The sequence below is a fragment of the Gossypium hirsutum genome, chromosome D06, assembly GCF_007990345.1.
Source record: "Gossypium hirsutum isolate 1008001.06 chromosome D06, Gossypium_hirsutum_v2.1, whole genome shotgun sequence".
In the NCBI taxonomy this organism is placed as follows: Eukaryota; Viridiplantae; Streptophyta; class Magnoliopsida; order Malvales; family Malvaceae; genus Gossypium; species Gossypium hirsutum.
Genome location: NC_053442.1, coordinates 45,808,060 through 45,831,064, shown reverse-complemented (window position 1 = coordinate 45,831,064; position 23,005 = coordinate 45,808,060).

The following is a 23,005-nucleotide window of genomic DNA, read 5'->3' as shown; positions in this document are numbered from 1 at the left end:
TGTTGGTTTTTGGTTTGATTTATAAGGATTACTTGTTATTGTTGTGCTTGGGTTCATGAACATGAGGATGGATTGGCGTTACTTGCATAAACATGCTTTTGCAATATTGAACTGTTAATTAGGCCGTTAAATAGTTATTCGTCGAAGTAATTGATGTATGATGTTTAGGAACTAAATTGGAATGGATTAATTGCTTATGTATGTTGCATTTTTGTAAACTAGAGGAGAGGTATCGATATTAGGGCTTTAAAAACAATACCTCTATATTTTTTAAAAGTCCAGGAAGAAAGGATAGAGAATTAGTGTCGATACCTCGGCTTGAGTATCGATACTCGAGGTAAGTTTATCGATACCTTACAAAAGATACTAATAGTTTTCGATATTTTGAAATTGGTAAGTAATAAAATGGTAGTTTGGTATCGATTTTCATGGTGGTATCGATACCAATTAATAAAAATATCGATACTATACGGGCGGTATTGATACCTATATAATGTTTTTGGGAAAATTTGTTAAGTGGTTCCAATTCTCAAGTTATGTACATTTTATGTTTGTTTGTTGTATGTTAGTATGATTAAACACTAAACTAAGTTTGCATGACTTGATATTCTCAAAAATGCTAGAGTAATCAAAGTAAAACAAAACTGCATGTATTTAAATTTTGATAATTACGATGAAATCGATGTGAGACGGTGATGTAGCATCATAGTATTCGAGATTGGTGACTAGGCTGAGTATAGGGTGTTACAATACCTTATCATAAAATAAATAAATAAACTAAAACCCTAAATTCTAAACTCGAGGCCCTAAATCTTAAGCCCAATATCATAAACATTAAACATAGCATCCTAAACCTAAACCTTAAACCCAAAATTATAAACCCTAAACTTGAGAGTTGTTGAAACTTATTTATAGAAGTTATAATTAACTAATATTTTATTATGTTTAAATAAAATTATTAATTTTTATAAATCATACACAGTTTTTTTTATTACATGATAAAGTGCCATGTCATCTGTAACACCCTAAAATTTTGAGAATTTAATTATGAGAATTTGTAGTAATTAAGTCTCTGTATCTGTGGTTGTGTTGTAACACCCCGAACCCGAGACCGACACCGGAGTCGGACACGAGATGTTAACAAACTTTGAAAAATTTCCTTCCAGACACTGCCCAGTCTGAGTACTAGTCGCTTCAAAAATCATATCTTGAGTTTCACAACTCGAAAATCAGTTTGGTGATTTTTCCCTGAAACTAGACTCATGTCCCCACCTATGTATTTTTTTCTAGAATTTTTGGTCAGGCCAATTAGTACAGTTTATTAGTCAAAGTCTCCCATGTTACAGGGGTCGACTACACTGACCTTTTCCCATTACGACTTGGATATCTCTCTGCACAGAGCTTCAATACTGATGCCGTTTGTTTCTATGGAAACTAGACTCAGAAAGGAATCCATACATATATGGTATGACCCCTAATTATCTCTGATCAATTTATAGTGAATTTCCAAAGGCGGAACAGGGAATCCAGAAACTGTTCTGGCCCTGTTCCACAAGAACCCGAATATCTCTTACTGTACTGTCCATATGATTGTTTCGTTACTTTCCTATGAAAGTAGATTCTTCAAGGTTTGTTTACATAATTTATTCACTATTTAATTCCATTCCTACTATTTTTAGTGATTTTCCAAATCTACGTCACTGCTGCTGTCAGCATCTACCTTTAAGGTAGGCTTTACCTATTTCATGGTTCAACTAGCCCTTTTTGCATACATAGCACAATTTATGAAAGTGATTAACCATCCCCGTGGCCAATCCTTGTCAAGCATATCCACACTAAATGATTATAACATTATACTTAAACACATATAAGCCATTTTCACATGGCTATCCAAAACTTATACATCACATAAAGTACTCGAAAAACAACAATGGGTCGTCCTATACATGCCATATCAAAATTCAACCAAAAGAGTACCCATAAGAGCCTTTGATAGTGTGGGCGACTTCGACGTCAAGATCCCGAGTCCGATAGCTGGAGAACCAAAAAATCTATAAAACAGAGGAGCAATGGAACGAAGTAAGCAATTTATGCTTAGTAAGTTTTGAGCAAGAAATTCCAGCATAAACAAAGAATAACACACATTTAGCTAAATGGAATATTTCATAATACGCAATTTACCGATATCAAACTTGCTTCACAACATTCACAACCCTTATGTACATACACAATAGACTAACTTAGCCGAAGGCCGGTAGCTCGTTTATCAACTGAGCGAACATTTATTTGTAAGGGCTCGATTAAATTCAACACATACGTAACATATCCCCATATTGGGATGTTTTTCGAGTATTCGCTGGAATTTTACAGCAAGCTCATTCATTACCAAATCACGTACCTTCGGGATTTAACCGGATATAGCTCCTCGTTCAAATGCCTTCGGGACATAGCCCGGTTTTAGTAACTCACACAATGCCTTCGGGACATAACCCGGATTTAACAACTCGCACGAATGCCTTCGGGACTTAACCCGGATTTAATAACTCGCACGAATGCCTTCGGGACTTAACCCGGATTTAGTATCTCGCACAAAGGCCTTCGGATCTTAGTCCGGATATATTCACTTAGCACAAAGCCTTCGGGACTTAGCCCGGACAGCATTCAATTAATCATGCACATCTAACAATAATTCATGGCACATTCATATTTCATTTTCATTTGCGAAACTCAAACACAAGGCACATATCGTCCTTGCACATTCGGCTCAATAGCCACACATAGAGCATGATTTAATCACATCGTAATTTAAGCTCTCTTACTCAAGAACTTACCCCGGGTGTTGTCGAACGATTCCGCTAGCTATTCAACCACTTTTTCCTTCCCTTTATCGGATTTATTTCCCCTTTGCTCTTGAGCTTAATCAAACAAATAAATTGATTTCATCAATTAGGCATCAAAAAGATGAACACAAGGCACTTAGCCCATATTTATACATTAGACATTAAAGTCTCATACATGCAAAAATCATGCATCAACACAACATATTAGCTAATTTCTTTCCCCTTGGCCGAATATGCATGTCTATTTTTGGGGTCGATCTCAACACTTAATACACACATATACACACACTAGTAAAGCATCCTCCCCCTTTTCATCGATTTAACACATGCATTGCTCATCAACATGCAAAGTTACATTCGGCCTTAGCACACATCTTGCTAGCCGATTCTTCTCCATTTAGCAACCAATGCACATATGTGCTCACACAAAAATGCTAAAAAGGAGGTTCAAGAATCATCAAGCCATCATCACATGCATCATTAACAAGCCTCATATTTTGCATGCAATGGCATTAACACAACCTCCACCTAGGCCGAATCTTAACTCATCCTCATGCCTCATCACCACAACATCAAACACCAACCAAGAATGATGCATCCATGGTCAAGTGCCAATTCCATCACATAGCAAGATTTAGACCATGGGCCAAGTAGAACTCAAGCTAACAACTAAAACATGCATGCATCTCATGGAACATCATCAAACATACCTTAGCCTAGCTACATGCATGGCCGAATCTCTTCACCTTTCTTCTTCTTTCCTCCTTAAAATTTTTGGCCAAGGATGAACCAAAGGATGAGAAAATTTTTCTTTGTTTTTTCTTTCTAGTTTCGGCAAGCATGAAGATGAGAAAAGGATGAACAAAATTCTCTCCTTCTCTTCTTTAGCTCACGGCAATGGGGGGGACAAACAACTACACACACATTTTTTTTTGTATTCTCCATACTCCTTTTTATTATTTTATTTGTTTTATCCCAACATTTATGACACAAATTAACATATCTTATTTGTGCCATACTCATGCCATAATTTCCATAAAATAAATTGCACACTTGTGCATCATGCCCATCATGGCCGGCCACTACTAGTAGGGGGAAATTTGACATGCAAGTCCCCCCTTTGTCCACATGCACTAATAGGTCCTCACACATTGACCTATCACATTTTAGAATTTTCTCACATAAGTCCTATTAACTAAATTCACATGAAATCAACCAAATTGAAGCTTGAAATTTTCACACATTCATAATTACATATTCTAGACAATAAGTATCACATTCAAACATTTTGGTGACTCGATTTAGCGGTTCCGAAACCACTTCCCGACTAGGGTCAACTTTGGGCTGTCACAACTCTCCCCCACTTAAGAAATTTTCGTCTCCGAAAATCTTACCGGTAAATAGGTTTGGGTATCGTTCTTTCATCGAGCTCTCGGTCTCCCAAGTAGCTTCCTCGATCCCGTGTTTGAGCCATAACACCTTTACTAGCGGAACTCTTTTGTTTCGCAACTCCTTCACTTCACGAGCTAGGATACGCATCGGTTCTTCTTCATAGCTCATGTCGACTTGAATTTCAACCTCTGATGGGCTAATTATGTGCGATGGATCAGATCGATAGCGTCGAAGCATCGAAACATGAAAGACGTCATGAATCTTTTCAAGCTCCGGGGGCAAAATCAATCTATACGCAACCGGACCAACTCGTTCGGAGATTTCGTACGGCCCAATGAATCTTGGGCTCAACTTGCCCTTACGGCTGAACCTGAGTATCTTTTTCCAAGGTGAAACCTTAAGGAACACTTTGTCTCCCACCTGATACTCGATGTCTTTTCGTTTCAAATCTGCGTACGACTTCTGACGATCCGTGGCTACCTTTAGACTTTCACGGATTACCTTTACTTTCTGTTCAGCATCTTTAATCAAATCAACTCCGAAAATTTTACTTTCACCGAGCTCGGTCCAAAACAATGGTGTACGGCATTTGCGACCGTACAAAGCCTCGTAAGGTGCCATCTTAACACTTGATTGAAAACTATTGTTGTAAGCGAATTCAATCAAAGGTAAATACCGTTCCCATGAACTACTGAACTCGAGGATGCAACATCTCAACATATCCTCAAGTATCTGAATTATCCGCTCGGATTGACCATCGGTTTGGGGGTGAAAAGCAGTGCTAAAATGCAGCTTGGTACCCAGAGCTTCTTGCAATTTCTTCCAAAATCGTGAGGTGAATCTCGGATCTCTATCCGACACGATAGAAACAGGTACCCCGTGTAATCTCACAATTTGATAAACGTACAATTCAGCTAGTTTATCCAATGAAAAATTCGTACGTACGGGGATGAAATGAGCCGACTTAGTCAGTCTATCAACAACAACCCATATCGCATCCTTCTTACTTGCTGACAAGGGCAGTCCGGACACAAAGTCCATTGTGACTCGATCCCATTTCCACTCGGGTATCATGATCGGCTGGAGTAATCCTGAAGGCACTTGATGTTCCGCTTTCACTTGTTGACATATCAAACATCTCGAAACAAAGTCGGAGATGTCCCGTTTCATACCATGCCACCAAAATTGACGTTTCAAATCGTTGTACATTTTCGTACTCCCCGGGTGAATTGACATTCGGCTACAATGGGCTTCGTTCAGAATCATCGAAATGAGTTTCGAATTCCTTGGAACACACAAACGATTTCTGAACCTCAAACAATCATCATCATCAATTTGAAACTCCGATTCCTCGTTCGGAAAACACTTAGCCCGTTTTGCAACCAATTCATCATTGACTTTCTGAGCTTCACGAATTTGGTGAGTCAATAATGGTTTAGCTTTTAATTCAGCTACTAACACACTGTCTGGTAGAACAGACAAATGCACGTTCATCGCTCGTAAAGCAAACAATGACTTCCGGCTTAAGGCGTCCGCAACCACGTTAGCCTTTCCCGGGTGATAATCAATGACAAGCTCGTAATCTTTCAACCACTCAAGCCAACGTCTTTGTCGCAGATTCAAGTCTCGTTGAGTCATCAAATATTTGAGACTTTTGTGATCCGAAAATACATGGCACTTCTCACCAAACAGATAATGTCGCCATATTTTTAAAGCAAACACGATGGCAGCTAGTTCGAGATCATGGGTCGGATAATTCCTCTCGTGAGGCTTCAATTGTCTCGACGCATAGGCCACGACTCGACCTTCTTGCATCAATACGCAACCCAACCCAAGTAGGGATGCGTCACTATAAATGACAAACTCTTTACCTGATTCGGGTTGCACCAAAATTGGAGCTTCAGTCAAATGAGTTTTCAGTTGGTCGAAACTTTTCTGACATTTCTCCGTCCACTCGAACTTAACATCCTTTTGAAGTAGCTTCGTCATTGGTGTGGCTATCATCGAGAAACCTTTGACAAATCGTCGGTAATAACCGGCGAGCCCCAAAAAGCTCCGAACTTCAGTAACATTTCTCGGAGGTTTCCAGTCAAGTATGGCTGAAATTTGTTCGGGTCAACTCGAATACCCGACGCGGATACCACATGACCCAAGAAGCTAACCTCTCTTAACCAGAACTCACACTTACTGAACTTAGCATATAACTGCTTATCCCGCAAAATTTGCAGCACTAGCCTCAGATGCTCAGCATGTTCGGTCTCGTCTCTTGAATAGACCAAAATGTCATCAATGAACACCACTACGAACCGATCCAAATACGGTCTGAAGATCCGATTCATCAAATCCATAAATACTGCAGGGGCATTAGTGAGCCCAAACGGCATCACTAAGAATTCGTAGTGACCATATCTCGTTCTGAAGGCAGTTTTGGGAATATCTGAATCTCGGATTCGCAACTGATAATAGCCCGATCTCAAATCTATTTTTGAGAACACTGAGGCTCCCTTCAGTTGGTCGAACAAATCATCGATGCGCGGCAACGGATATTTGTTCTTTATCGTCACTTTATTCAGCTGACGATAGTCAATGCACAACCTCATGGTTCCATCCTTCTTTTTCACGAACAATACTGGTGCACCCCAAGGTGAGAAACTTGGTCGAGCGAAACCTCTATCCGTCAGTTCTTGCAACTGAGCTTTCAACTCCTTTAACTCGGTTGGTGCCATACGATACGGAGCTATCGAAATCGGCGTAGTCCCAGGTACAAGCTCAATACCAAACTCTACCTCCCGAACAGGTGGTAAACCCGGTAATTCTTCCGGAAAAACATCCGGGTATTCACAAACCACCGGCACAGATTCGGGTTTCTTTTCTAATTCTTTGTCACCAAGTACATACGCAAGGTATGCTTCGCACCCTTTTCTTACATATTTCTGTGCCAACATTGCTGATATTACAGCTGGCATCCCCTCCAAGTCCGCAGACTCAATTCGGACTACTTCGTTATTTGCGCACCTCAAATCAATAGTCTTGCTCTTGCAATTCACAATCGCATTATGCGCGATCAACCAATCCAAACCAAGGATAACATCAAATTCATCAAACGGCAAAAGCATCAAGTCCGCCGGAAAACAGGAACCTCGAATTTCCAGGGGACATTTCTTACACACTTTGTCGACAAGCACGTAACGACCCAAGGGATTTGACACCCGAATTACGAACTCAGTAGACTCAATAGGTAAAGTCTTACTGGATGCTAAGGTTTCACATATGTAAGAATGAGTAGAACCGGGGTCAATCAAAGCAATTACATTAGTATCAAAGAGAGTGAATGTACCGGTAATAACATCAGGCGAAGAAGCATCCTCGCGGGCACGTATAGCATAAGCTCTAGCAGGCGCACGGGCTTCGGATCTGGTTATATCATCTCTAGATCCTCTCTGACCACCACTAGCATTGCCCATATTTCCAGATGGTCTACCTCGAGCAGTGGTAGCACCCGGTCTCCCACTCTGATTTGCATTCTGTCCCGACAACCTCGGGCAATCTTTAATGAAGTGGTCAACTGATCCGCATTTGTAACAGGAGCGGTCAGGAAATCTACAACTCCCCGAATGCCATTTACCGCAATATCGGCATTTCGTCCTGTCTCGACGTTCATTCCCAACACTGGCGACCGAAGTGCCTCGTGTACCCACAGGGGGTCGATCACGATCTCGTCCAAAAAGGCCCGAAGTGCCTCTAAACTGGCCCGCATCATCTCGAAATCTCTTCGATGTCTGTTGAAGAGACCTTCCCGAGGATCTTTTACGAAACTCTCCAGTTCCCTCATCAACTCTTTGCTTTTCTTTTCTAAGCTCTTCGGCTTTACAAGCTCGTTCAACAAGTACCACGAACTCTCGTATTTCAAGAACGCCAACGAACATTTTTATATCTTCATTCAGCCCATCCTCGAAGCGTTTACACATAATAGCTTCGGACGAAACACATTCCCGAGCGTATTTGCTAAGTCTAACAAATTTTCGCTCGTAATCAGTAACCGACATGGAGCCTTGCTTAAGCTCAAGAAATTCCTTCCGTTTTTGAGCAACAAATCTCTGACTGATATACTTTTTCCGAAACTCAGTTTGGAAAAACTCCCAAGTTACTTGCTCTCGGGGCACAATAGAAGTCAGAGTACTCCACCAATAGTAGGCAGAATCACGTAGCAAGGAGATAGCACACTTTAGGCATTCATCGGGTGTACAAGATAGCTCATCGAGTACCCGGATAGTGTTGTCCAGCCAAAATTCAGCTTGCTCGGCATCATCGCTATCCATAGCCTTAAATTCAGTAGCCCCATGTTTTCGGATTCTGTCAACTGGGGGCTTATTTGACCTTATTTGGTCCGTTACCGGTGGTATTGTAGGTGCGGGGGTAGTATTTGTCGGGAATGGAGGTTGTGGAACAGCCATATTAGTTCGAATGTATTGGTTAAACCAATCATTCATCACGCTATAGAATGCTTGTCTAGCTTCATCATTCGGATTACTAGCATTAGGTTGAGAGTCTGCCGGCACTGTCCCTTGTGCGGGAGCAGGCGCTACACTCTCAAGATCATCAGCTACCTCTCGGTCACGATCGGGATCCATTACTATAAATAAACACATTTACAATTGTCAAAAATCACCACACTATCAAGTAATCACATAAAATGGCATGTATAGCTAGACCCAAAACATTACGGTAGTCCTAGAATCGACTAAACCGTAGCTCTGATACCAATAAAATGTAACACCCCGAACCCGAGACCGACACCGGAGTCGGACACGAGATGTTAACAAACTTTGAAAAATTTCCTTCCAGACACTGCCCAGTCTGAGTACTAGTCGCTTCAAAAATCATATCTTGAGTTTCACAACTCGAAAATCAGTTTGGTGATTTTTCCCTGAAACTAGACTCATGTCCCCACCTATGTATTTTTTTCTAGAATTTTTGGTCAGGCCAATTAGTACAGTTTATTAGTCAAAGTCTCCCATGTTACAGGGGTCGACTACACTGACCTTTTCCCATTACGACTTGGATATCTCTCTGCACAGAGCTTCAATACTGATGCCGTTTGTTTCTATGGAAACTAGACTCAGAAAGGAATCCATACATATATGGTATGACCCCTAATTATCTCTGATCAATTTATAGTGAATTTCCAAAGGCGGAACAGGGAATCCAGAAACTGTTCTGGCCCTGTTCCACAAGAACCCGAATATCTCTTACTGTACTGTCCATATGATTGTTTCGTTACTTTCCTATGAAAGTAGATTCTTCAAGGTTTGTTTACATAATTTATTCACTATTTAATTCCATTCCTACTATTTTTAGTGATTTTCCAAATCTACGTCACTGCTGCTGTCAGCATCTACCTTTAAGGTAGGCTTTACCTATTTCATGGTTCAACTAGCCCTTTTTGCATACATAGCACAATTTATGAAAGTGATTAACCATCCCCGTGGCCAATCCTTGTCAAGCATATCCACACTAAATGATTATAACATTATACTTAAACACATATAAGCCATTTTCACATGGCTATCCAAAACTTATACATCACATAAAGTACTCGAAAAACAACAATGGGTCGTCCTATACATGCCATATCAAAATTCAACCAAAAGAGTACCCATAAGAGCCTTTGATAGTGTGGGCGACTTCGACGTCAAGATCCCGAGTCCGATAGCTGGAGAACCAAAAAATCTATAAAACAGAGGAGCAATGGAACGAAGTAAGCAATTTATGCTTAGTAAGTTTTGAGCAAGAAATTCCAGCATAAACAAAGAATAACACACATTTAGCTAAATGGAATATTTCATAATACGCAATTTACCGATATCAAACTTGCTTCACAACATTCACAACCCTTATGTACATACACAATAGACTAACTTAGCCGAAGGCCGGTAGCTCGTTTATCAACTGAGCGAACATTTATTTGTAAGGGCTCGATTAAATTCAACACATACGTAACATATCCCCATATTGGGATGTTTTTCGAGTATTCGCTGGAATTTTACAGCAAGCTCATTCATTACCAAATCACGTACCTTCGGGATTTAACCGGATATAGCTCCTCGTTCAAATGCCTTCGGGACATAGCCCGGTTTTAGTAACTCACACAATGCCTTCGGGACATAACCCGGATTTAACAACTCGCACGAATGCCTTCGGGACTTAACCCGGATTTAATAACTCGCACGAATGCCTTCGGGACTTAACCCGGATTTAGTATCTCGCACAAAGGCCTTCGGATCTTAGTCCGGATATATTCACTTAGCACAAAGCCTTCGGGACTTAGCCCGGACAGCATTCAATTAATCATGCACATCTAACAATAATTCATGGCACATTCATATTTCATTTTCATTTGCGAAACTCAAACACAAGGCACATATCGTCCTTGCACATTCGGCTCAATAGCCACACATAGAGCATGATTTAATCACATCGTAATTTAAGCTCTCTTACTCAAGAACTTACCCCGGGTGTTGTCGAACGATTCCGCTAGCTATTCAACCACTTTTTCCTTCCCTTTATCGGATTTATTTCCCCTTTGCTCTTGAGCTTAATCAAACAAATAAATTGATTTCATCAATTAGGCATCAAAAAGATGAACACAAGGCACTTAGCCCATATTTATACATTAGACATTAAAGTCTCATACATGCAAAAATCATGCATCAACACAACATATTAGCTAATTTCTTTCCCCTTGGCCGAATATGCATGTCTATTTTTGGGGTCGATCTCAACACTTAATACACACATATACACACACTAGTAAAGCATCCTCCCCCTTTTCATCGATTTAACACATGCATTGCTCATCAACATGCAAAGTTACATTCGGCCTTAGCACACATCTTGCTAGCCGATTCTTCTCCATTTAGCAACCAATGCACATATGTGCTCACACAAAAATGCTAAAAAGGAGGTTCAAGAATCATCAAGCCATCATCACATGCATCATTAACAAGCCTCATATTTTGCATGCAATGGCATTAACACAACCTCCACCTAGGCCGAATCTTAACTCATCCTCATGCCTCATCACCACAACATCAAACACCAACCAAGAATGATGCATCCATGGTCAAGTGCCAATTCCATCACATAGCAAGATTTAGACCATGGGCCAAGTAGAACTCAAGCTAACAACTAAAACATGCATGCATCTCATGGAACATCATCAAACATACCTTAGCCTAGCTACATGCATGGCCGAATCTCTTCACCTTTCTTCTTCTTTCCTCCTTAAAATTTTTGGCCAAGGATGAACCAAAGGATGAGAAAATTTTTCTTTGTTTTTTCTTTCTAGTTTCGGCAAGCATGAAGATGAGAAAAGGATGAACAAAATTCTCTCCTTTCTCTTCTTTAGCTCACGGCAATGGGGGGGACAAACAACTACACACACATTTTTTTTTGTATTCTCCATACTCCTTTTTATTATTTTATTTGTTTTATCCCAACATTTTATGACACAAATTAACATATCTTATTTGTGCCATACTCATGCCATAATTTCCATAAAATAAATTGCACACTTGTGCATCATGCCCATCATGGCCGGCCACTACTAGTAGGGGGGAAATTTGACATGCAAGTCCCCCCTTTGTCCACATGCACTAATAGGTCCTCACACATTGACCTATCACATTTTTAGAATTTTCTCACATAAGTCCTATTAACTAAATTCACATGAAATCAACCAAATTGAAGCTTGAAATTTTCACACATTCATAATTACATATTCTAGACAATAAGTATCACATTCAAACATTTTGGTGACTCGGTTTAGCGGTCCCGAAACCACTTCCCGACTAGGGTCAACTTTGGGCTGTCACATGTGTGCTCTGCTTTTGTGATTAGGGTTGGGAGTTTGAGTCGCGTTGTTAATAGCTTTAGTATTTTTTTTTAAAAAAATAACCCTTTTCCAAGTGTTATGTAGTTAATTTCAATTTAGTGTAAACCTATGACAAGAATGAGCCTATTGGTTCACTGGTTAAGCATCTGCCTGTATTTTTTTAGTTCCAAGTTTGAATCCCAGGATATGCGATAGGGAACATTCTTTTTGCTAAGTGCTAGTATCTATGTAATAACCCAATTTGCCCGAGCCCGATTTAAATATAAAAACCAAGAAAAATAAATAATAAACGTCCATTCCATTTACAATAAAAGTAAGCCCAAACCTAATACAGTCTGAAACAACAAACGACCCAACACCAAGCCCAAATTACAAAACCCAAACCCCATACTCAATCTAAAAACAGTGGCCCAATTACAATGTGGTCCAAATGCCCAAAACAGTTTCCAGAAACCCTAGGGCAGCAACAGTAGCATCTAGCACCGCAGCCAAGCCCCTCCGCACGATCCGAGTCTCCACGCGCGCAACTTCTCCAAGCCTGTACCTGCATAACAAGAAAGGCAACAAACAATATAGGCAACAAAATGGCATGAAAATAAAAAAAAAATCGCAAATCAAGCAGATAATAGAATGATTTTCTCTTTATTTTCCTGTTTCATTACGGGTATAAAAAGCCACTGAAAATCTGTAAAAAGGAATTCAGAAATCAATAAAAAAAATATTTCATAACACCAGTCAGAAAAAAGAAAGAGAAAAATAAAAATTAAATGTAACAATCGATTTTGTTCATTTCTTCTTTTCTTCGATTTGACTTATTTTTTTAGTACAAAAAGTAAAGGGAAAGAAGAGGAAATTACCTTTGCCTTCAAATCTGTGTGACAAAAGAGCCAAAAAGCCCTCTAGGGTGAGGTTCCGACCACCGTTCACGGTGGGATCATGGCGGAGGCGCGATGGCATAGAAGCTAAGCCGAAACCCTAGCAGAGAAATATTGACATTTTTTTTTAATTTTTTAGGGCTGCAAATGTTATTTTTTGGGGAAAAATTGATCTGAATAGTGGTACCATACGGTACCGTTTTGAGCAGGGGCTATAGGCACTGAAACGACATCGTATTGGCCTTGACTAACGCGACCTGACCCGATCTGAAAGGGATCCAAGTGTTTTTGAGGCCTAAATGGGAAATTTATGGTTTTAGTCCCCTCACTTCTATAACATATACAATTTGATTTTTTTTAATTTTAATTTTGAACCTTCAGTTGTTTTTTGTTTCATTTTGACCCAGATTGCAGCGCCGCGTTTTGGAGGATAAGGGAATGTTTCCCACTAAGTCCCCCATGTTATTCGCGTGCTGCATTTTGGCCCTCAGTTTTATTTTATTTACATATTTTCCTTTTAATTTGGTTTCAAATTCGATTTAATCCTTATTTCAATTTACTCATTTTTTTAAAAAAATTTTAAATACTTTATTCTATTATTTTTAATACATTTAGTTTTAGAACTAATATTATTATAATAATTAAACTTATTATTATAAATTTATTATTGTATTATTATTTTAAAAGTTTTTTTTATATATTTTAGGTTTTTCATGTATTATTATTTTTAGTTTATTATCATAATTACTCTAAATTTATTATTAATATTATTTTAAATTTTCACACACTATCATTTTAATTGTTCATGTTTTATTACTTAAATTTAACACATACTATTTTTACATTTATGTCAATTTGATATAATTAGTGTATTTTTTTTAGTTTTATAATATTTCTCTGCTATATCTTTATATATAAAAAATCTATATGACAATATTTTATACTATACTATTATATGTGTATATATAAATTTTTATCAAATTATTTTGTTTTTTTATATGTATTATTTGTTTTAAATATTTTATACATGTATTTTGTTGTTGATATTGATGTTTTAGATTTCCTTTCTATTAGGATACTTATTAAGTTTGCTATATTTTATTTGCGTAATTTGCTTAAGTATTTCATTCAAATTTTTTACTCACTTGCTTTTGAATGTTAATTTTAGTATTCATATAATATATGATGTATAATTACCATTCTTACATGTTTCGTATTGCTTATCCGTATTTATTATTTTTTTAAATCATTCTATTGCATTTATGTCATTTAAGAGATTGCATATAACCAAAATATTGAAATCATTTTCATTCAAAGGTTTTCAAAACAACATATATTCGGTATTTAAAGTTCTCGAGAGAATGGAGCCTTAACTTACTGGGCTTCGATTTTCTTTGTTGAGTTTAAGAAACCAAGTATTTCTTTTTCAATTCAAACGTAAAATTTTCAAATCAAAATTTATTTTGATAGTTTGAAACATTATGTCCTAACGCATTGGATATGACATTTCGAAATTTCAAAACGATTTTTTTAAATAAAAGTAAATTTGTATATCGTCTTTGAAACTTTAAGGAATTGTTCCCTAAGTTATGGGGTTTCAATTTCCTCATTGAATCGGGATGATCAAACATTTTTACACAAAGTTTCAATAAAAAGGGAATTGTTTTTAAACTTTTTCAAAATTTTCGGCATTTGACTTTAAGACATTAATTAATCAATTAGGTACCGATTTTTGGGTGTTATGAGGGTGCTAATCCTTCCTCGTGCGTAACCGACTCCCGAGCCCATTTTCTCGAATTTTCTAGACCAAAATCATTATTTTTAATAAATCAAAATGTTTTATTAAAATGATTAATCTCAAGCTAACCTGATCACACCTCAAAAAAAGGATTGGTGGCGACTCCATTTTTGTTTTAAAAGTGTGCCCCGTTTTTTCAAAAAATTGGTTTTGACAATCTAATTGGAAGTTATTAGGAATTAAATTTTCGTTATCTTCCATTCGTTCTTTTTTTTTGTCATTGTTCTTTTATTTTCCCTTTTTTCTTGCTTCCCTTTTTCTTTTCTTTTCGATTCTTTAATTTTCTTCTTCATTTTGATCACGGTCGTAACTAAGTACAGGTATAGACAAAGTCATATGCTTTTAATTACATTGATCGAAAGGTTAGTAAGCAAGTTTCACTATCAATTTGTTAAATTTCGAGACTTATATTCTGAATTGGGTATCTAGAACGTATTGTGTAATCTCTAATAATTAGTCACTTTGTTTCCTCTTCGGCGGGGGTGTCGGGAGTAGAAAACCCAAACTCGACAAATCGAGTGACCGTTGTTGACTTTCTAGTAAGTTTGATTTCGTTGAAGGTTTGTGCCGAAATCTTCGACGTAAAGTATTCTGTGTAAAATATGAGTTATTGTCGATAAAGTTGGTTGATTGAGTTTATTGGATATTTGTTTTAGGCTTTGAAGACTCTCCTCGTTGTTGTTGCTTTGAAATCTCTTCAGGTGCGTGCCGAAAACCTTAAATTTTGCAAGTTTCTATTGCTGAAAAATATGGCCGTCGACGTCACACGGCCATATGCTAGGCCGTGGGGTTGGCCGTGTAACTCACTGTTTATCGATTTGGGGCCACACGGGTAAGGCACATGGACGTGTATCTAGGCCGTGTGTAGCCATATTAGTGTAGGGTTCACACGGGTAACGAACACGGGCGTGTGTAAGTCACTGTTTATGCTTTAGAAACGCACAGGCAGAGTACATAGACGTGTGACTAGGCCATGTGGCATGTTATTGGGGCCCGAAACCTATTTTTGAGGCCGTAAGTGTTGCTTAACACTGATACTAGCCTCTCCAATGTATGAATGATTGAATTTGATTATATGAGAACTGTTTGATAATCTAAGACTGATGTGTGAAGAGCATAATTGTATGTGTACTATGATACTTATTGTGATGTTGAAATGTCTTATCTATTTGTGAAACGATTTAGAATGGCTGAATACATGCTATGGATATTTGTAGTCTACATTTGCATGGGTTGGGATATTGTGAAGAAAGAAGTAATCTATTCTGAATTAGTGGCTAAGTCACAATGCGTATAAATTTGATTTTGGTGATTCGTCGCATTTTGATCTAGTACCTAAGTTTCATATTTGTAAAAGTGTCAAACGGACACTCTAAGGTTTGTAGGGTTGGTTGGGCATTGAATGTCCTTAACGGTGTGTTGGGATGGCCGAAGACGGTGTGTAGCAGATAGGGGTAGGAATATTGCATCTGAATCTAGTCTATATCGTTTATGAAATTGGAAATTTCTTATATATATAACTGATCTATTCTAAATCTGAACTGAAATTACTTCTGTACCAAACTGAATCTTTGAATTAAAAACTATTTTATAAATAAGCTCTAGTTGAACAAACTTACTTTATGCACTAAGTTCACAACTCATTTTTTTATTGATTGGATTTCAGATGATACTCAAACTTGAATAGGATGGCACCATGGGAGCTCAATCAAGCTTTTATCCTTCTTTAAATTATTACTAGTAGAAAATTTAATATTTTGTGGTATTGTGATGTTTGGAAAGACTTTATGCTTAGTTAATTATTGTGTGGATATTACATGATGAATGGGTCATTTTGACTACGTTATAAATGTGATGTCTTTAGTGTCCTTGATGTAATCCTCTGGACTTGGTCTGGACATCTAGCTTGGGTTTAGGGTGTTACATTTAGTGGTATCAAAGTCAGGTTTGTCAACACTCAGACTGTGTTTGGGCTCATAATGTGTGATACAAGTAATTAGGTGGTAAGTTAGTATTTGAATTAATCTAGAAACTGAGACTTTAATGAATGACTAAGCCTCCGACGCTGATCCTATAAGTATTTTTTTTCTATTTAATGATTGTATTACCTGAACTGTTGTCTGGTTAATTTTTTTGATGTGAATTAGTGAAATCATCCCATTGGATGTCTGAACTGATTTGTGCACTCTGACATTGTAGCTAGATTGGCATAATGAGTTCGCGTGGTAATGATGGATGCGGTATTTGGGGGCGTTGAGGACACCGAGTAGGAACTCGAGCGGAGTCATCCTCTATTGGTAGTATGCCTAACTTGGAGACCAAAGAAATAGTTGGCACTCCCACTATTGGGATGGAGTCCCTGGCTCAGACGGTTTAGGACAATTTACTATCCGAAGCCATGATTTGAGCACTGGAGAGGGTCGCAAAGACTCAATCAGAATTGAAAGGCTGAAGGTCGGTTACTGAATAACTCCGATCGAATGGGGTTGAATTGTTCAGGGGTGTCATAAGAGTTGCTCCTACTATTGTTGAATATTGGCTCGAGGCTAGTGAGCATATTATGACTGATCTTGACTGCACTCCCACTCAAAAATTGAGGGCTACTGTGTCCTTACTTTGGGACGAAGCTTATCAATGATGGCTGATAGTTGAGCAAGGTTCTCAGCCCGAACAGGTGAACTGGGATTATTTCAAGAATGCCTTCCAGGGTAAGTATGTGGGGGTGAGTTATGTTGAGGCTAGCGATGCGAGTTTATGAGCTTAGTTCAGGGCGACCGATCTGTGACTGAATATGAAGCCAAGTTTCTACAACTGAGTTGGTATGCACGGACTTTGGTAGCGTCTGACTACGACAAGTACGTGAGGTTTGAGGAGGGATTGAGATATGATCTATGGGTTCTGATAGCTACTCAGAGGGAGCGAGTTTTTCCGGTCCTAGTTGACAAAGCAAATATAGTGGAAGAAGTCAAGTGCACTGAGTGCGAATGGTGTGATCGTGAGAAGGATCAAAGCAAGATTAAAAAGGATTCGGCTCCCTCTGGTTTTGGGCAGCGCCCTAAGAAGCGCGCGAGATTTGAGAGGCCCCCGAGGGCTGAGGCACCAGTTGTAGTGACTGAGACTTAGCTGTGTAGTGATTGTGGGAAACGCTATCAGGGTGAATGCTGGAAGAAGTTAGGGGCCTGCCTCCGTTGTAGGTCGATGGAGCACCGAGTTAGGGATTGCCTTCATCGACCAGATCAAGAGCCAGCTGCAGCACAGACTCTGACTCTGGATTCTATTCAGCCTCTAAGAGTGGTTCGACAACCATCAAGAAGTCGTAGTATTGGTAGGGGTGGTAATGGATCTGGGAGAAGACAGAGAGTACTGGATAGAGGTGCAGGTTAGACTAAGGCTCGTTAGCTGACTCTAGTATATACGGCGCAACGCCGCGAGGACAGCGATGATGCTGATGTCATTGTATCTTTTTTCTTTATTCATTCTGTAATGTACTATGTTCTTAATGATATTGGCTCTACTCATTCATATATAACTAGTGTCGTTTCTACAAATCGAGGTTTAATTGCTGAAAATACTGCTAGAGAGTTTTCTGTAATTAGTCTTTTAGGATAGTCAATGCAGGTTGATATAGTATACAGGTGAGTACCTTTAGAGCTCCAAGGTATGGTATTTCTAGCTGATCTGATGGAGTTATCCTTTGATGAGTTTGATTTGATTATGGGAATTGGCTCGTAGAATATCAGGTCAATCTAGATTGTGCAACCAATAGAGTTACTCTGAGAACGGTTGAGAATGACAAGGTAGCCAGGGTTGGTAAGCGTCAAGATTACCTCTCTAATGTAATCTCTGCTCTTGTAGTAGATAAAGTAGTCCAAAAGGGGTGCGAGGCATACCCTGTCTAAATATTCGATTTTGTTCTCACAAAGCTTTCTGTGGGAGATATTCGCACCGTGAGGTTATTCCTAGATGTCTTTCCTAAAGAATTGTGCTGGGTACCTCCGGATCAAGAGGTGGAATTTGGTCTTAATCTGTTACCAGGTACGGCTCCAGTGTCTATTGCACCCTATCGCATAGCACCGAAAGAGATGACCGAGCTAAAAGCGCAGCTTCAAGAACTTCTCAACAGAGGGTTTATCCGGCCGAGCGTGTCTCCGTGGGGGGCACCTGTACTATTTGTTAAAAAGAAAGACGGGTCGATGAGAATGTGCATAGACTATAGACAGTTGAACAAGTTGACAATCAAGAATAAGTACCTGTTACCGAGGATTGACGACTTGTTTGATCAGTTTCGAGGAGCATCTGTCTTCTCCAAAATCAATCTACACTCTGGTTACCATCAGCTTAAGGTCAAAGAGACTGATGTGTACAAAACTGCCTTCAGGAATCGTTATGGGCATTAAGAGTTCCAAGTGATGCCTTTCAATTTGACGAATACCTCAACGACGTTTATGGATTTAATGAATCAGGTGTTTCAACCATACTTGAACCAATTTGTAGTGGGTTTTATCGATGATATCCTGATCTACGTTAAAACTAAAACTGAGCATGATAATCATCTTTGCATTGTACTTCATATACTCTGAGAAAAACAGTTGTATGCCAAGTTCATCATGTGCGAGTTTTGGTTACAGGAAGTTAATTTTCTGGGTCATGTGGTAATTGTGGAAGGATCCAAGTTGATCCCAAGAAAATAGAAGCTACTGTTGAGTGGAAACAACTGAAAAATGTATCTGAGCTTCGTAGCTTCCTGGGTTTAAGTTACAACCGAAGGTTCGTCGAAGGATTTTCTCTGATTGCGTTTCCTCTAACGAAGCTACTACGTAAGAATGCTCCGTTCATTTGGTCTGAGGCACAATAGTCTAGTTTTGATAAGTTCAAGTTCGTTCTAAAACAAGCTGTTGTCTTAGTTCAATCGAAATTGGGTCAGAAGTTTGTGGAATAAAGTGATGCGTCTCATGTCGGGTTAGGACATGTTCTGATGCAAGGCGATAAAGTGGTTGCTTATGCATCACTACAGCTTAAGACACACGAAGGTAACTACCCTACTCAGGATCTTGAGCTTGTTGCGGTAGTGTTTTCTCTGAAGATCTAGAAACATTACCTATATCTGTTAAATTAAAAAGAGTTAAATCTTCGATAACGCAGGTGGGTTGAATTTCTTAAAGATTATTATTGTAAGATAGAGTACCATCCGGGTAAGGCTAATGTGGTAGTTGATGCCCTTAGCCGTAGAGCGGTGACTGATTTGAGAGCAATATTAGCTCGTCTGAGTTTAGTTAAGGATAGTGGGCTATTAGCGGAAGTACGGGTGAAACCAATTTGGATTGAGCAGATTCGGGCTAAACAGATGAACGATAAATCCTTAGTTCAACGATTGCAACATGTTGGTTTGAATGAGACTTCCGATCTCAGCTTGAATAGCGATGATGTGTTGTGTTTTAAAGGTCAGATTTGCGTACCTAGTGATAAAAAGTTGAGACAGTCGATTTTACAAGAAGTGCATAGTAATCCCTATGCTATGCATCCTAGTGGGAACAAAATGTATCGGGACCTTTGAGAACTCTATTGGTGGACCGAATTGAAGTGGGAGGTAGTCGCTTTTGTGTCCCACTGTCTGACGTGCCAAAAGGTTAAGCCCGAACATCAGTTACCTTCTGGTCTACTTCAACCACTTAAAATTCCTCAGTTTGAAGTGGGAGTGGTTAATGATAGATTTTGTTAGTGGGTTGCCTTTAACCCCCATCAAGAAAGATTCGATTTGGGTCATCGTTGATCGGTTGACCAAATCCATCCACTTCATACCCATCCGGACAGATTACTCCTTATAGAAGTTAGCTAAACTGTACATCGCTGAAATTGTGAGATTACATGGAATCCCAGTCTCAATCATCTTTGATAGAAATCCGTAATTCACATTTCAGTTTTAGAAGAAACTCCATGACGCCTTAGGCACCTGACTTAATTTCAACACTACGTATTACCCTCAGACCGCCGAACAGTCTAAGCGAGTTATTCAGATCCTAAAGGATATGCTTTGGGGTTGTGTGATAGACTTCAAGGGTAGTTGGGAGGAGTACCTACCGTTGGCAGAGTTTGCATACAATAACACCTTTCAGTCTAGTATTCAGATGGCACCATCCGAGGCCTTGTAAGGTCGTAAGTGCCGTACTCTATTATGTTGGACAAAATTAAGTGAATGTCGAGTTCTAGGTCCTGTGATAGTTTCTGAAACTGAAAATACTGTAAAAGTAATTCGGGATCATCTGAAAGTCGCATCTGATCGACATAAGTCTTATGTTGATTTGAAAAGAAAGGACATCGAGTTTTCTGTAGGTGATCAGGTATTCCTGACGGTATCACCGTGGAAAAAGTCTTCCGATTTAGACGCAAAGGCAATCTGAGCCCGGAGTTCATTGGGCCTTACCGTATCTTGATGCGTGTCGAACAAGTTGTATACCAGTTAGAATTACCGCTGGAGCTGAAATGAATTCATGATGTGTTTTATGTCTCAATGCTAAGAAGGTATCGGTTGGATCCGTTGCATATTGTTCCTATTGATGAGATTGAATTACGATCGGATTTAACATTCGAAGAGAAACCTGTCTAGATTTTGGAACGTGATGTTAAGGTACCGAGGAAGAAAATTGTTCCTCTAGTAAAAGTTTGATGGCGGAACCATGGTACTAAGGAGGCCACGTGGGAGCTTGAAGAATTGATCCGATGGCAGTATTTGTATCTGTTTGAGTCAGGTAAATTTCGAGGTCGAAATTTCTTTTAGGGGGAGAGAGTTGTAATGCCCCAAAATTTTTAGAATTTAATTGTGAGAATTTGTCGTAATTAAGTCTTTGTATCTGTGTTTGTGTGCTCTGCTTTTGTGATTAGGGTTAGGAGTTTGAGTCGCGTTGTTAATAGTTTTAGTATTTTTTTTTAGAAAAAACAACCCTTTTCCAAGTGTTATGTAGTTAAGTTCAATCCAGTGTAAACTTGTGACAAGAATGAGCTTGTTGGTTCACTGGGTAAGCATCTGTCTATATTTTGTTTGGTTCCGAGTTCGAATCCCAGGATATATGATAGGGAAAATTCTTTTTGCTAAGTGCTAGTATCTAACCGGAAGTTATTAAGAACTAAAATTTTCGTCATCTTCCATTCGTTCTTTTTTTTTCGCCATTGTTCTTTTATTTTTCCTTTTTCCTGCTTCCCTTTTCTTTTCTATTCGATTCTTTAATTTTCTTCTTTATTTTGATCACGGTCGTAAGTAAGTATGGGTCTAGACGAAGTCGTATGCCATTAAGTGTATTGATCGAAAGGTTAGTAAGTAAGTTTCACTCTCAATTCGTTAAATTTTTGGGTTTATATTTTGAATTGGGCATCTCGAGCGTATTGTGTAATCTCTGATAATTACTCCCTTGGTTTCCTCTTAGGCAAGGGTGTCAGGAGTAGCAAACCCCAACTCGACAAATCAAGTGACCGTTGTTGACTTTTCGGTAAGTTTGATTTCGTTGAAGGTTCATGTCGAAATCTTCGACACAAAGTATTCTGTGTAAAATGTGTGTTATTGTCAATAAATTTTGTTGGTTGAGTTATTGGATGGTCGTTTAGGCTTCGGAGACTCTCCTCGTTGTTGTTCCTTTGAAATTTCTCTAGGAGCGTGCCTAAAACCATAAATTTTGCAAGTTTCTGTTGCAGAAAATGTGGCGGTTGACGCCACACGGCCAGGTACAAGGGCGTGTGTCCCGGCCATGTGAGCCACACAACTATGTGCCAGGCCGTGGGGTTGGTCGTGTAACTCACTGTTTATTGATTTGGGGCCACACAGGTAAGGAACACGGGTTTGTGTCCAGACCATGTGTGGCCATATTAGTGTAAGGTTCACACGAGCAATGGACATAGATGTGTGTCTGGGCAGTGTAACTCACTGTTTGTGGCTCGAGACCACACGGCCAGGGACACGGGCGTGTGCCCAGGCCGCGTGAGTTACACGGACAGGGGCACGGGCGTGTGTCCAAGCCGTGTAACTCACTATTTATGCTTTAGAACCGCACGGGCATAGGACACGGGCGTGTGACCAATCCGTGTGGCATGTTATTGGGGCCTGAAACCTGTTTTTCAGGCTGTGAGTGGTTCTTAACACTAATACTGGCCTGCCCAATGTATGGATGATTGAATTTGATTATATGAGAACTGTCTGATACTCTAAGACTGATGTGTG